Source organism: Triticum urartu, chromosome 6 (assembly GCF_003073215.2).
Source record: "Triticum urartu cultivar G1812 chromosome 6, Tu2.1, whole genome shotgun sequence".
Taxonomy (NCBI): Eukaryota; Viridiplantae; Streptophyta; class Magnoliopsida; order Poales; family Poaceae; genus Triticum; species Triticum urartu.
The window spans coordinates 341030600-341047361 of NC_053027.1; positions in this window are offsets into that span (position 1 = coordinate 341030600).

The window sequence follows — 16762 nt, forward strand, 5'->3', positions numbered from 1 at the left end:
ATGCATGATAAAATGGTGGCTTATTATTATGCTATAAGAAGGGGGCTCGAACTTGAGACCACCCCAGAGCATATAACGCGTGACAAAAAGATGGCTTATTATTATGCTATAGGAAGGGGACTCGAACTTGAGACCACCCGCTTATAGAGTAGCGCAAACGTCAAATGACCTAATGTGTAAATGTGTTTTTATAATCGTTGATTTCGTATATGTAGTGGAGTACACCGCTGGGGTCTGAATGTTTTCTTGCCTAGTATTTGAAATTCTCATAAATGACCTTTTTTTTTAGAAGGAAGTGCCTCAAATAATTTTGAAATTTCTGCCATTTCATTTTTCATCAAGAGTAGGCCACATTGGATGGCCACTAACCAAGTTTCAGCCATTTCAGAGTAATATTGCCTTGTTCCATCCACTTAGTTGAGTTTTAGTGAATTATCAGATCTTGCCCAAATTTAACTACAAGAGTGATGTAGTTTGGTTCTGAAAATTGCCAAAAATCGTTTTATGCTCTAATGTTGGTGGTGCATAAACTCGGGACAAACAAAGTTGAAATTCCAAACCATTTTGTATAAATGGTCAACATTTCAAGTTTGATCACATTTTAAAAAAATAAAGAAAATGAAAATGTTACGCAAACCTTGGGTTCGCTAGCATCAGCGTTTCGACCCACATGCGTCAACCAGGCCCAACCGGAGAACAACACCGATTTATGAGGGGCCTTGGGCCCTCCCCTCCAAAGGACTAGCCTGTTAGGAGGGGACACCCCCATTCTTGTAAGTCGTGTTATGCCTCCCCTGGTATCAGAGCGAGGTTCGAAGAGGTCGCGGATTGTTGATTTAGAGAAGATCGTGGTTGTGTGAAAAAGGTCTATGACAGGCGGCGCGATTGGGTGACAACGGATGTTGCGGGCAGTTTTCATGTCGCGGAGAAGTCTCAGCCAGTACAGCAACAACGACACGAATCGAAAGCAATCAGTAACTAGCAGCAGCAGATCAATGAGGCGGCAGCGATCCAGTCATTGAAGGAGCACAGTGATTTGGGCGGCGTGATGCAGCATGCGGCAGCCGGTCACAAGAAGCGACAGCGGATCATCGTGAGCAGCGAGTCGTTGGTGTAGGTCTTTCGTGGGCAGATTGGATCGATCCAGATCGATGGAAGTAGCGGTGGCTGCAGCACAGTCACGCAAGGCCGCCGACGGCAGATCGATGGATCTTCGATCGGGAGCAAAGGCGCCGGTGCCCTGGCGCGTGCAAGGTTCAAGGCCCACGTGTGGGTGCTGGTGGGCCAGAAGCACAGCGAGGCCGAGCGGAGTCTGCGGGCCACATGACCGGCGTGATTCACTTCGGCAGACAACATACGTAGTAGCAGGCGGACGAGCGGAGCTAGGCCAGCGGCAACTTCAGTTGGCGAGCATAGCAGGCAGTGCTCTCGCGAGTAGCAAGCGTACGAGGCTGGGTCAAGTTGAAGAACTGCCCGTGGGTGAGCAGACTGGATGCTTGTACAGACGTGAGATTTGTTGGATGAAAAGAGGAAGCTACGCAACAGGCTGAAGCTACTCATCGGGAGGAAGAGATAGGAAGCCTAATGGACCTACAGCCTACAGGAGCACATGGTGGAGTTGGAGATTTTGGATCTTTTGATTTTCACGGTTTAGTGCACGCAGAAGGCTTATGTGGTGGATTTTTGGCTTTATTTCTTTGTACATATGATGTGTATTGGGATGATAGTGTAACATCCTAAATTTTTAATTTAGAATGTTATACACTAGATTATCAATACATATCATATTTTATTTGCTTTTAGTCCGATCCAGAAATTCTACGCAACTCAAGGATCCTCGGAGAGAGTTAGGGATTTCGTTATTTTCATATTTGGGTTTCTCTCAAATTTTGAAAATATGATCATTTGATTTTATTTATTTTATCTTCAATTATTTCTATTAAAAAATTATGAGAGGGAATAAAATGACTTTCCCAAAATAAAGAAATATTGAGGATTTAATAAAAAAAATCAAATATGATTCTTTTTGGAGTTTTTGCTATTTTATTTGAATTTAGAAAAAAATGCACAATTTTCAAAACTGCATTTTAGGGCCAAGAAATTGTTCATCTCGTTCTAAATATTTTATTTAGACGGTGAAAATTTGTTTTGGCATTTTTAGATTTTTATTTATTTTTCTAGAATTTATTTTCTGTTCAGCGGATTTTTTTTAAAAAAAACGCGCGAGAGCCCGACTGGGCCAAGGCCCAGCCGAGCCGGGCCGGCCTCGCCAGCACCACCGCCAGCCCCGTCGTGTCGCCGCCGGACTCGGGGAGTCCGACCCCGAGCCGCCTCCGCCGTCGCCCTTTCCCCAAGCCGGCCGAGCCCCCCCTCCTATAAATATGCCGCTACCCCGCAGCCCTCACCCCGTCCCAGCCCCGCCGCCGAGCCGCCCCGTCCCAGCCCCGCCGCCTAGCGCCGCCGCCAGGAGCCGCCGCCGCCGCAGCCCCGCCACCTCGCGCCGTCCCGTCGCCCCGCCGGAGCCGAGCCGGAGGTATAGCCGCCGCCGTGGTCCGTTTTTTAAAACCCGATCCGGTTTTTTAAGAAACCCTAGTTTCATTTTTTATATAAATTGGTTTTTCTGGTTTATTTATTTAGCGAGCGTTCGCCCATTCGTTCGTTTTGACAGACGAGTTCACTGTTTAGTCACAGTTAACGAACGTTCGTTCGTTAATCTGTTCGTCAGTTTTTCTTTTTCTCGGATTTTCCGCGGTTATTTCTGATCGCGATTTCTGATCCGATTTTCGTTCTAGTATAACTTTTCGCTCGTTTATCGGAATCAGGCGATTCAAGCGCCTAGAGTTTCATCTCGAAACCCTCTTTCCGTTTAACCAACTCAAACAAGTTTTTGCTTCTGTAAAATTTGACTTAGGTCCAGATTAGTAAACGAAGCTTCTTTCTTTCGCCTTTTGACTTTCGTTGCTTCGTTTGATTTGATTCTTTTTGCAAACCGGAGTTTTTAAGTTAAACTTTCTGGTTAGTTCTCTTATTTGAGTTTTACATGTGCATTAGATGAGTACTTATTGTATGCTTGTTTGTTTGCGATAGAGTACCTGGAGTGTGCCGCTTGCTACTTCGAATCTCTAGGTTTCACGGATCATCAGCAAGGCAAGTAACACTTTGATCATACCTCTTTACTACCCAGTTTTATTGCATTAGATCAACCCTCAAACAATTGCATGATTAGGATCTGATTAATATGTGGGTTTTGGGAAGTAGATGATGTAGTACCTATTACCTGTTTTATTATCAAACCCTTGAGAGTTACTCTACGTTTGCTTATTATGCCATGCTATGCTAGTAGACGTGGATTGGGTGAGTGAATCCATGACAGATGTGAGATTGTTAATTAATGGTTTATTTAAGGTGGCAACTTTAATACACATCTGGGTGGATCTAGGCACCTGGGTATTCCAGCGATTGCCTGTTTTTCTTTATGGACCGCCACCCAGGCTCAAAGGGATCATGAGATTATTCATGCTAGAAACTTCCGTGTGCAGTCATAAGCCATTATGGGCTCTGCCATAGTTGAGTATGTTCCGTGACCTCTTTCAGTGGTGGGCTAGCAGATGCAGGGGAAAGTAGGTGTAACGGTCCACCCAGAGTAAAGAGCTAATGCTTCTGAAAGACTGTGTCTCGGTCATCCGTTTCTCAAACACCATGTAGTGCGATAAATCCAACGGAGGAGATCGAGTCTTGTGGGGAAAAGTGCGCAAACCTCTGCAGAGTGTATAAACTAATCATGATTAGCCGTGTCCCCAGTTATGGACGTCTTGAGTATCTAGTACTTGGATTATCATGTGAATCTCATCATGTGACTTTAATTAATTTTGTTGGGTTTTAATGATGATGTTTAATTGGGATTGAGAGGGTGTCTACACTCTCAATGTTTAACAACCACCATGATAGTTAAATAAAATTTATTCCTTTGCAGTAGGGAAAAATTGGCTTTATGCAAAACTGTAACCATAGAGCTTTCCACCAGCCATATATGCATGTAGTATAGCCTGTTTCGGTTCACTACTCTCTATGTGTTACATTGCCAGCATATTCCATGTGCTGACCCGTTTTCGGGCTGCAACGTTCATGTTGCAGACTTTTCAGACGACGAATAAGGAGCCTTAGGTCGTGGTTCTATACTCAGTGATGCCGTTGGAGATGATGGACTCACTTATCTTCCAAGCCTTCCGCTGTTATCGTTATTAGATGGCCTTAAGCCATATTATTTGTAACAAGTTCTCTTTTGAGACATTCGATGTAATAAGTGTGTGATTGCTGCTCTGTTATAAATCCTTCAAGTACTGTGCGTGTCAGCATTACTGATCCAGGAATGACACTAAAGCACAGAGATCGGACTGTTTGAGGTCTGGTCGCTACAAGATGGTATCAGAGCACACGCTGACTGCAGGACACGGCCACTAAGCTAAAAGCCCTAGATCACTACTCACTCTTCTCATTTCTGACTCCTCATATTTTCTACTCTTTTAGGATGGCGGATGCAAGGAACAAGTTCACGCAACCGGATGAAGATACACCCTTTGGACGTCACTTGAAGGAAGTCACTAGATACCTGAACATCGGAGTACCAAGCTTCACCGGGACCTACAACGCCACTTTACCTGAAGAGGAGCGCTGGATGATTCAAGTTCAAGTTCCAGGAAGGACGTTCGCACCTGTCACCGAGCCCATAGAGTTTTCCTTTGATGCACCAACCTGGAGTCTAGGAAAGAGCATGGCAGCCCACATCGCCATGGGACGTATTGGAGAAGTTTACCACAAGGATCTCAACGATACTAATCATACTATCTACCCGATTTTTGGGCGCTGAGATGAGCAATGGGAGATGATCAGCACCAGGAAAGATAGATCAATTGCAACTTTCATCCAGGAGTTAAACCAGCACATTTGACGCCAGGAGAACCAGATGTGCGCAGGCATGATAGACCTGAAGAAGGCCATGACCAAGATCACGGAGCTGGAGGAAGAACTCAAGTCTACACGCGATGGATATGAGGAGGAAATAGCAACACTAGTGGAGAAGAATGATGATCTGAATAAGAAGCTAAAAGTGTTCATGGGATTTCCCGCAACTGGAGGAGAAGATGATTGCACTTGTCCAGAGAACTACATCATCATCGACGACACCGACTCGGACCCAGACGATAGCGATGATGACTATGTTGATGAAGCTGGAGCAGATATCATGGAGTCTTCATCAGAGCCGTTTTTGTAGTCGACCACCATATCAGTAGTAGTATTCTCCCATGTATCTAGTATAGTCCGAGCACTTTTATAGCGATAGTTAGACCGTTGTATGCCCTTGTTTGATTGAATGAAGTGTTTTTGTTTGCATTTGACTCATGTGCATATGGGTAGTGTTTTCCCTCTAGACCTCATTCTATTCTATATTCTCATCTTTTCTAAAACCCTCAGATGCCTCCGAGACGTGACAATGGATTTGCTTTCCAACCGGAGCTCACTCAGTTGATCCAGCAGCAGAATGCGTTGATGCAGTTGCTAGTCCAGAATCAGAATCAGGGGAACAACAACAACAACCCACCCCCGCCACCACCTGTTGATCACTTAACCCGTTTTCTTAGGCTGAATCCGCCGGTGTTCTCTAGTAGCACCGAGCCGATTGTTGCAGATGATTGGCTCCGCAAGATTGGAAGGGAGTTAACCACTACAGGATGTACTGATGCCGAGAAGGTGCGCTTTGCCGCACATCAGTTGGATGGACCAACAACATCATGGTGGAAGAATTTCACAGCCACTTATCCTATCGACACTGTCACATGGGACCAGTTTCAGCAGGCTTTCCGTACTGCCCATGTTTCAGCAGGAGCTATGGCCATGAAGAAGCATGAGTTTCGCAACTTGCGCCAAGGAGGACGGACCGTTGGCCAGCATGTGGATGACTTTAGTAAGCTAGCACGTTATGCCCCAGATGACGTTGCTACAGATGCAGCTAAGCAGGAGAAGTTTCTGGAAGGACTGAATGATGAGCTGAGCATGCAGTTGATGGTAGCAACTTTCAACAACTATCAGGAGTTGGTAGATAGAGCTCTCATGATTGAAGGGAAGCATCAGCAGATTGAGAACCGCAAGAGGAAGTATGGACAAGGGAAATACAATTCAGGAGCTCAGCAGAAGCCACGTTTTACCCCAAAATCGGGAGGACATTTTCAGCATACCCATGGAGGAGGAAGTTCTCATAATCATAATGGCCCCAAGAACGGTAATGGGAATGGGGGAAGCAACGGTCAGAACCGTACCAACCCATCAACCCCAGCCAAGAGAGACCTGAGCCAAGTCACTTGTTATAAGTGTTAGAAGACCGGACATTATGCCAATGAATGTCCTGAAGCCTAGAATGGAAATGGCAATGGAAGCTCGGGGAAGAAGTCGAACCCTTTCAACAGGGGACAAGTGAACCACGTTAACGTGGAGGAGGTTGAAGCCCAGCCAGATGCAGTAATAGGTAAGTTTTTGGTTAAGTCATTTACTGCAATCGTTCTTTTCGATACTGGTGCATCGCATTCATACATATCAAGGGGATTTGTGGATAAGTATAAACTTCCCACCAAAGTTCTTAGAACACCTATGTTAGTAAGCTCACCAGGAGCGGAGTATATGGCCAGTCGAGGATGTTTTCAAGTGCCATTGAGTATAGGTAGGCATGTTTTCCCCTCGGATTTAATCATTTTGGAATCACAAGGTTTGGATGTAATTCTGGGTATGGATTGGCTATCGATGTATGGAGGAAACATCGATTGCGCCAGTAAGTCGATTTTGCTTACCACCCCAGAAGGAAGAAGGATCAAGTATGTATCACGGCATGTGCCAAATAGGACTCAAGTAAATTCCCTAACAGGAGTGTACAGGAGGAAGTAGCGGTGGTAAAAGATTTTCCGGACGTATTTCTAGAAGAGTTGCCAGGCATGCCACCGGATAGGGACATTGAGTTTTTGATTGAGCTTTTGCCAGGCACCGGACCAATATCTAAGAGACCGTATAGAATGCCTGCAAAGGTTTTGGAGGATATTAAGAAGCAGATTAAGGAGTTACTGGATAAGGGATATATTCGCCCAAGTTCGTCACCTTGGGGATCACCAGTACTTCTAGTGGAAAAGAAGGATGGATCGTTGAGGATGGTTGTTGATTATCGAGGATTGAATGAAGTAACAATCAAAAACAAATACCCGTTGCCGATGATCAATGATTTGTTTGACCAATTACAAGGAGCTAAGGTATTTTCCAAGATCGATCTACGATCAGGATACCACCAGTTGAAGATTCGAGAGCAGGATATACCTAAGACAACTTTTACCACCAGGTACGGGCTGTATGATTATACCGTTATGTCATTTGGTCTGACTAACGCACCTGCATATTTCATGAACATGATGAACAAAGTGTTTATGGAGTTTTTGGATAAGTTCGTCGTAGTGTTCATTGATGATATACTAGTTTACTCGAAGAATGAAGAAGAAAATAAAGAACATTTGCGTTTGGTACTTGGTAAGCTCAGAGAACATCAGTTATACGCCAAGTTCAGCAAATGTGAGTTTTCGTTGAAAGAAGTTGGATTCCTCGGACATGTTATATCCGGAGAAGGAATAGCTGTAGATCCCACCAAGGTTGTCACTGTGACAAATTGGGAAGCCCCAACAACAGTTGGAGAGATCCGGAGTTTTCTTGGACTCGCAGGATACTACCGGAGATTCATTGAAAATTTCTCGAAGATTGCAAAACCTATGACAGAGTTGTTGAAGAAGGATAACAAGTTCAAATGGACTGAGGAATGTGAGGCCAGTTTCCAGGAGTTGAAGAAACGTTTGGTTACATCGCCAGTGTTGATTTTGCCAGATCAACGCAAGGATTATGAGGTGTATTGTGACGCTTCACGTCGTGGACTTGGAGCAGTGCTTATGTAGGAGGGAAGAGTTGTTTCGTATGCTTCACGACAACTTAAGCCCCATGAGTTGAATTATGCTACACATGATTCGGAGTTAGCAGCCGTAGTGCACTCATTGAAGACTTGGAGACATTTTCTCATCGGAAACCATTGTGAGGTGTACACGGATCACAAGAGTTTGAAGTACATTTTCACGCAGAAGGAGCTGAATCTCAGGCAAAGGAGATGGTTGGAGCTCATCAAGGATTATGATATGAGATTGCATTATCACCCCGGAAAGGCTAACGTAGTAGCCGATGCGTTGAGCCGTAAGAGCCATGTCAACACACTCATGACCGGAGGATTACCAAAGGAGTTAGTCGAGGATCTTCGTGAGCTATGTTTGGAGATAGTTCCGAGAGGCTACGTTGCAGCATTGGAGATTCAGTCTACTTTGATGGATAAGATCTGAGGAGCTTAGAAGACCGACAGGGAGATTGCCTCTATAAAGGAGAAGATGAGCAAAGGAAAATCTAAAGGATTTCATGAGGATGAGCACGATACCTTATGGTTTGAGGACCGCGTTTATGTGCCTAATGATCCGGAGATCAGGAAGTTGATTCTGCAAGAGGCCCATGATTCACCGTACTCGATTCACCCAGGAAATACCAAGATGTATTTGGATTTGAAGGGTATTTTCTGGTGGACCGGAATGAAGAAGGATATTGCAGAGTATGTAGCAGTATGTGATGTCTGTCAGAGATTGAAGGCAGAGCATCAAAAGTAGTAGGATTGTTACAGCCATTGCCAATACCCGAATGAAAGTGGGATAAGTTAGGCATGGATTTTATCACGGGATTGCCCAGGACTCGTTCAGGCTACGACTCGATTTGGGTTGTAGTCGACCGTTTGACGAAAGTAGCTCATTTCATCCGAGTGAAGACCACTTACACCAGTGCTAAGTTGGCAAAGATATACATGACCAGGATCGTATGTCTGCATGGAGTTCCGAGGAGCATTGTATCAGATAGAGGAACCCAGTTTACCTCAAAGTTCTGGAATCAGTTGCATGAAACTTTGGGTACCAGGCTAGAGTTCAGTACAGCTTTTCACCCGCAGACAGATCGACAGACCGAGAGAGTCAATCAGATTTGGGAGGATATGCTGAGAGCTTGTGCACTAGATTATGGATCTAGTTGGGACGAGAATTTGCCATATGCAGAGTTCTCTTACAACAACAGTTATCAATCCAGTTTGAAGATGGCCCCTTTCAAAGCCTTGTACGGAAGGAGGTGCAGGACCCCATTGTCATGGGATGAAGTTGGAGACCGCCAATTGTTTGGACAACATTTGATTAAGGAGTCTGAACAGAAAGTGAAGTTGATTCGCGATAGGCTCGAGGTAGCCCAGTCCAGGAAGAAGAGCTATGAAGATTCTAAATGCAAGGAGACAGTTTACGAAGTCGGAGACATAGTTTATCTCCGTGTATCTCCACTTCGGGGAGTTAAGCGCTTTGGAGTTAAGGGAAAGTTAGCGCCACGTTTTGTGGGACCATACAGAGTTTTGGAACGCATGTGAGAAGTTGCCTACAAGTTGGAGTTGCCCGAAGGATTGTCAGGAGTTCACGATGTGTTCCACGTTTCCCAGTTGAAGAAGTGCCACGCAGAGATGGCTGATATACCGCTGAGAGATACAGTGCCGCTGGAAGCAATTCAGTTGGATAGTGATTTGACCTATGTGGAGAAACCAGTCAAGATTCTCGAGTATGCCAGCCGAGCCACCCGCAGCAAGGTTATCAAGTTTTGCAAAGTTCAGTGGAGCCACCACACCGAGGATGAAGCCACCTGGGAGCGAGAGGAAGATCTGCTGAAGGACCACCCTCACCTATTTTCTAGCCAACCCGAATCTCGAGGGCGAGATTCATCTTAAGGGGGTAGGTTTGTAACATCCCAAATTTTCAATTTGGAATGTTATACACTAGATCATCAATGCATATCATATTTTATTTGCTTTTGGCCTGATCCAAAAATTCTACGCAACTCAAGGACCCTCGGAGAGAGTTGGGGATTTCGTTATTTTCATATTTGGGTTTCTCTCAAATTTTGAAAATAGGATCATTTGATTTTATTTATTTTATCTTCAATTATTTCTATTAAAAAATTATGAGAGAGGGAATAAAATGACTTTCCCAAAATAAAGAAATATTGAGGATTTAATAAAAAATCAAATAGGATTCTTTTTGGAGTTTTTGCTATTTTATTTGAATTTAGGAAAAATTGCACAATTTTCGAAACTGCATTTTAGGGCCAAGAAAATGTTCATCTCGTTCTAAATATTTTATTTAGACGGTGAAAATTTGTTTTGTCGTTTTTAGATTTTTATTTATTTTTCTAGAATTTATTTTCTGTTCAGCGGGATTTAAAAAAAAATGCGCGAGAGCCCGACTGGGCCAAGGCCCAGCCGAGCCGGGCAGGCCTCACTAGCACCACCGCCAGCCCCGCCGTGTCGCCGCCGGACTCGGGGAGTCCGACCCCGAGTTGCCTCCGCCGTCGCCCTTTCCCCAAGCCGGGCGAGCCCCCCCTCCTATAAATACGCCGCCACCCCGCCGCCCTCACCCCGTCCCAGCCCCGCCGCCGAGCCGCCCCGTCCCAGCCCCGCCGCCTAGCGCCGCCGCCAGGAGCCTCCGCCGCCGACGCAGCCCCGCCACCCCGCCGGAGCCGCCGGAGCCGAGCCGGAGGTATAGCCGCCGCCGCCGCCGTGGTCCGGTTTTTTTTAAAACCCGATCCGTTTTTTTAGAAACCCTAGTTTCGTTTTTTTAATATAAATCAGTTTTTCCGGTTTATTTATTTAGCGAGCGTTCGCCCGTTCGTTCATTTTGACGGACGAGTTCACTGTTTAGTCACAGTTAACGAACGTTCGTTCGTTAATCTGTTCGTCAGTTTTTCTTTTTCTCGGATTTTCCGTGGTTATTTCTGATCGCGATTTCTGATCCGATTTTCGTTCTAGTATAACTTTTCGCTCGTTTATCGAAATCAGGCGATTCAAGCGCCTAGAGTTTCGTCTCGAAACCCTCTTTCCGTTGAACCAACTCAAACAAGTTTTTGCTTCTATAAAATTTGACTTAGGTCCAGATTAGTAAATGAAGCTTGTTTCTTTCGCCTTTTGACTTTCGTTGCTTCGTTTGATTTGATTCTTTTTGCAAACCGGAGTTCTTAAGTTGAACTTTCTAGTTAGTTCTCTTATTTGAGTTTTACCTGTGCATTACATGAGTACTTATTGTATGCTTGTTTGTTTGTTTGTTTGCGATAGAGTACCCGGAGTGCGCCGCTTGCTACTTCGAATCTCTAGGTTTCACGGATCATCAGCAAGGCAAGTAACACTTTGATCATACATCTTTACTACCCAGTTTTATTGCATTAGATCAACCCTCAAACAATTGCATGATTAGGATCTGATTAATATGTGGGTTTTGGGAAGTAGATGAGGTAGTACCTATTACCTGTTTTATTATCAAACCCTTGGGAGTTACTCTTCGTTTGCTTATTATGCCATGCTATGCTAGTAGACGTGGATTGGGTGAGTGAATCCATGATAGATGTGAGATTGTTAATTAATGGTTTATTTAAGGTGGCAACTTTAATACACATCTGGGTGGATTTAGGCACCTGGGTATTCCAGCGATTGCCTGTTTTTCTTTATGGACCGCCACCCAGGCTCAAAGGGATCATGAGATTATTCATGCTAGAAACTTCCGTGTGCAGTCACAAGCCATTATGGGCTCTGCCATAGTTGAGTATGTTCCGTGACCTCTTTCAGTGGTGGGCTAGCAGATGTAGGGGAAAGTAGGTGTAACTGTCCACCCAGAGTAAAGAGTTAATGCTTCTGAAAGACTGTGTCTCGGTCATCCGTTTCTCAAACACCATGTAGTGCGAGAAATCCAACAGAGGAGATCGAGTCTTGTGGGGAAAAGTGCGCAAACCTCTGCAGAGTGTATAAACTAATCATGATTAGCCGTGTCCCCGGTTATGGACGTCTTGAGTATCTAGTACTTGGATTATCATGTGAATCTCATCATGTGACTTTAATTAATTTTGTTGGGTTTTAATGATGACGTTTAATTGGGATTGAGAGGGTGTCTACACTCTCAATGTTTAACAACCACTATGATAGTTAAATAAAATTTATTCCTTTGTAGTAGGGAAAAATTGGCTTTACGCAAAACTGTAACCATAGAGCTTTCCACCAGCCATATATGCATGTAGTATAGCCTGTTTCGGTTCACTACTCTCTATGTGTTACATTGCCAGCATATTCCATGTGCTGACCTGTTTTCGGGCTGCTACATTCATGTTGCAGACTTTTCAGACGACGAATAAGGAGCCTTAGGTCGTGGTTCTATACTCAGTGATGCTGTTGGAGTTGTTGGACTCACTTATCTTCCAAGCCTTCCGCTGTTATCGTTATTAGATGGCCTTAAGCCATATTATTTGTAACAAGTTCTCTTTTGAGAAATTCGATGTAATAAGTGTGTGATTGCTGCTCTGTTATAAATCCTTCAAGTACTGTGGGTGTCAGCATTACTGATCTAGGGATGACACTAAAGCACACAGATCGGACTGTTTGAGGTTTGGTCGCTACAGATAGCGTGAGGATTTGTGGTGCGCGTGGCAAGGATGGCGACGTGTGTATAAGGCTTGGAGGAGTCTGGAGTACGCCGTGAGAGGATCATGCAAACACATGGCATCAAGCAATGCACGGATGTGCGGGCAGACACATGCAGGGTGGAGCATGGTTGTAGTCAGATGATTTCGGCTGAGTTGGATTGGACTGTCTGACGGATCAACGGGGATGTCAGTCAAATTAGAAGACGGCGGTGATTTTAGGGACGACGACATAGGAGCGTGATGCTGATGGTGGCCGACTTTTGGGGCGTGGAAACACGTGGTGCAGGCCTGAGGGCTTGTGCAGCTTCGACAAGACTATGGCACGGGGTTGATTCAAGACAGTGTACACATGAGAGAGCTTGAAGTCGATGGAGTCATGTTGAAGGTGGAGGTGGAGTCTGATGGATGACTATGCTCTATGCTGATGGAGGAGCTACGATGTAAGATATCGGAGAATCGAAGCCTATTTCAGCGGGAAAGCGAGAGACACGTGGATCGGACTGGGTACTAGTGGTCTGATGGAGACGTGATACCCGGCATCATTCGGTGATGATCGGTGGTTCTTTGCAGTAGGGGTTTGAGTGATGTGTGTTCACAACCCTTGAGACTCGACTGGGACAGTAGAGGCTCGACGCGGTGATGGTGATGAGGCGTGCGGTAAGCATAGGACGCAGCGACAGACCAAGGCACTAATGGTGAGACTTGTGGTCAGACAAAGTGTGCAGGGGTGTTGAAGCAGTGTTGACGAGTACCAGATTCAAGTTGGTGACTAGGTCTATTGGTGCTAGTTGATGGACAGGAGTTGACCGTGGAGAATCTGAGGAAGTGACGGAAAGTCTGAAATTGTCAAAAGCTGAGAGAGTACATGGTCGTATATTCTATGGTGTTGGGTGCACATGGCAAAGTGCGGATGACAAATACAGGAGGAGGCAGAGTGCTATAGCTGTGGGACATGCCAGAGACTATCCGGAAGAAGAGTGTGACAACTGCAAATTTGACTCAGGGTGACACAAGGCGACGGTGAAATTTCTTCAAGTTTCAGAAAGACGCTCAATGAAGAGCGGTGGTGTCGAGTTCAGGTAACGCTTATATGTGGCGTCCAATATGTAAGTTGTTCACTTTCACGCGGGCCAATGATCGGTGTGTGAAGGCATTGAGCGGATACTCCGGAAGTTGGGAGCAAGGTCTTAATTTTGCTCGAGTGTTGACTGTAAAGACGAGAAGGGACTACAATTGCAGGTGGAGTCACGTGGAGTCTAGGAGTAGCAGTGGTGCTCATGGCGTATCTCAAGTCCAATGTACATGTAGATTCGATGCACGGATGAATCCAAGGTGGTGGAGAATATTCGCCAAGGTGGAGTTTGTTAGAGTTGTGTCGAATATTATTGTACAAGTTAGGTTACAGTTGGACTTGGAGTCGTGCTATGTGTAGATAGGGTAGGAGTTGTGCCCTAATAGGACACTTGTATCCTAAGCCTCTCATATATATATCGGGGGTAGACACACGATGTAACCTATGCCAACATAATAGCACGGGCACGCAGGGGCGGTGTGTGCCGGCACCCGGGCGGCCGGAAGTGCGGTATTGTAGCGGTGTCATTGGGAGGAGCTCCCGTAGTCAGGCCCCGGGGATGTAGCCATATCGGTGAACCTCGTTAACAAATCTCGATGTCGTGCTCATGTGATTGCTTGGTCCTCAGATGATCGACAATGGCCTCAGATTTATTCTGAGCCATCTTATGTGCACTAGTTTGTGGGAAAAATCATAAACTTGCAATACAACAAGTTAGCTATACAATAAGTTTGAAAATTTGGCACTGTTTGATTGAAAACGCCCAATTATTTTAGGGAAAAACTTACCTTCTGCCGCCCGATCTTGCATCCACGTCCGCCGCTTCTATGTCTGTCGGATCGCCTTTTGATCCAATGAAGATAGCACCCCACACCCACGCGCACGGGTCTGCAGCTCAGATGCTGTTTCAGAAAAGCTTTCTACAACTAAGAGCATGTTTCAAAGCTCTTTGGTGGTTAGATCGAGCAGCGGAGAGGCAGAGCATCGTGCGGTTGGGACAGAGGCAGCGACTGGGTGGTCGACGACGGCTAGGTGACCGCGACAGACCAGCCGCGCTGGACGACGATGACGCGATCTGAAGTCGCTGACGGCTGCATAAGCACCAGGTGTGCATCATTTCCCCGCTAGATCCACAAATTTTTCCCCATTCCCGCAGGGACGAAATTAAGGGAGGGATGCGGTGGTGGGCGGTGGTGGTGGTGCCCCGTCGCGTTGATGCACTCTCCGTAGCGGCATGCTTTTGTAATAGTAGGGGCAGTGGTGCTACTACTGTGTTGCGGTTGGCAGCGGCGCGCTCGACGCAGGCAACGCCGACGGTGTTTGTGACGCCCCCGATTCGACCGTACACTAATCATACATGCAAATGTGTACAATCAAGATCCGGGACTCATGAGAAGATATCACAACACAACTCTAGACACATTGAAAATACTACAAGCTTTATATTACAAGCCAGGGGCCTCAAGGCTCGAATACAAAAGCTCGATACACAAGAGTCAGCGGAAGAAACAATATCTGAGTACAGACATAAGTTAAACAAGTTTTGCCTTAAGAAGGCTAGCACAAACATCAACGATCGAAGAGGCAAGGTCTCCTGCCTAGGACCTCCTAAATACTCCTGGTCGTCGGTGGTCTCCACGTAGTAGTAGGCTCCGTCGGGGTAGTAGTAGCAGTCGATGGGGGTGGCATCTGGCTCCTGGGATCCACCAACTAGTTGCAACAACCGAAAAGAAGAAAGAAGGGGAAAAGGAGGTAGCAAAGCAACCATGAATACTCATCCAAAGTACTCACAAGCATCAGATCTAGACTAAGTATGCATTGGTATCAAATGGAAGGGTTGTATCTGTGGACTATACTGCAGAATGCCAGAATAGGAGGGAAGGCCTAGCCTATCAAAGACTAGCATCTTCAAGCATTTAGAAGAGTACAAAATAGCATTTTATAATTAATAAGCATGTTGTAGCATTAATGCCCAGAGATCCTTCCTCGACTCCCTACGAGAAAGCAATCCCGGAGCCAACATATCCATCACATATCTCAAGTATCCATTTCTAGTTGTAATAGATCAGGATACAAGTTTGAACGTCCGTTACCGTGGACACGGCTATTCGAATAGATAATCTTCCCTCCAGGGGTGCACCACATTACCCAACACGCTTGATTACACTGGCTGGACACACTTTCCTGGGTCAATGCCCGGCCCGCTCAACTTTCACAGGTATCTCTCGTGGGTGCTCACTGGACCCGCCCAACATTAACAAAGGTCTGAAGTAAAGTCAAGGTAACCGTGTGTCCAAAACATCAAGGTGGAAAACCCGAGGAATCACCCTTGATGGATTCCAGTCAATGTAATCATCAAGGTGAACATATGAGGAATCACCCTCAATGTTCACACTTGAGGGGTTGCACGACAGAGTCATCATCGGGAGTGGTGAAGGAGGAATCACCCTCGATGACCACGACCGAATAGCTACACTACAGAGATCTCATTAGAAGTGATGTACGAGGTATCACCCTCGGCACTCGATAGTAACTCTGCAGAGTCATACAACTAAAGGGGGATGAGGTGCTGTGTCGGTCTCTGGTCATCGATGATGTTGATCGAGTCATCGGTGAACAAGTTGGGGCAACTGGGACAGGGGAAGGGTCACTGGTGAAACACCAACCAACCTATACTAAGCAGTTTAGGATAAGCAGGTAAGGTACAACAGCAGGTACAAAAGCAGGCTATGCATCAGAATAGGAGCAATCAATTACAGTAGCAAAATCTAATGCAAGCATGAAAGAGAATGGAGTGGGCGATATCAGAATGATCAATGGGAGGGCTTCCCTGGAAGCTCAGCTGAAAGGGAAGAAAGGTCGTCGTTGATGTAGTTGATCACAGTGGCATCGACAACGGTCTTGGGGTCTATCGGAGAGAAGAGGGGGAAGGAAGAATAAATATAAAGCAAACAAGTGTAACACAGATGCAAGACACAAAAAGCAGTGCCACAGGTGACCTAACGCAGTACTAGGCGATACTGGCGAAGGGGGAAAACATCCGGGAAAGTATCCCCGATGTTAGGAATTTTCGGACAGGAGAAACGGAGG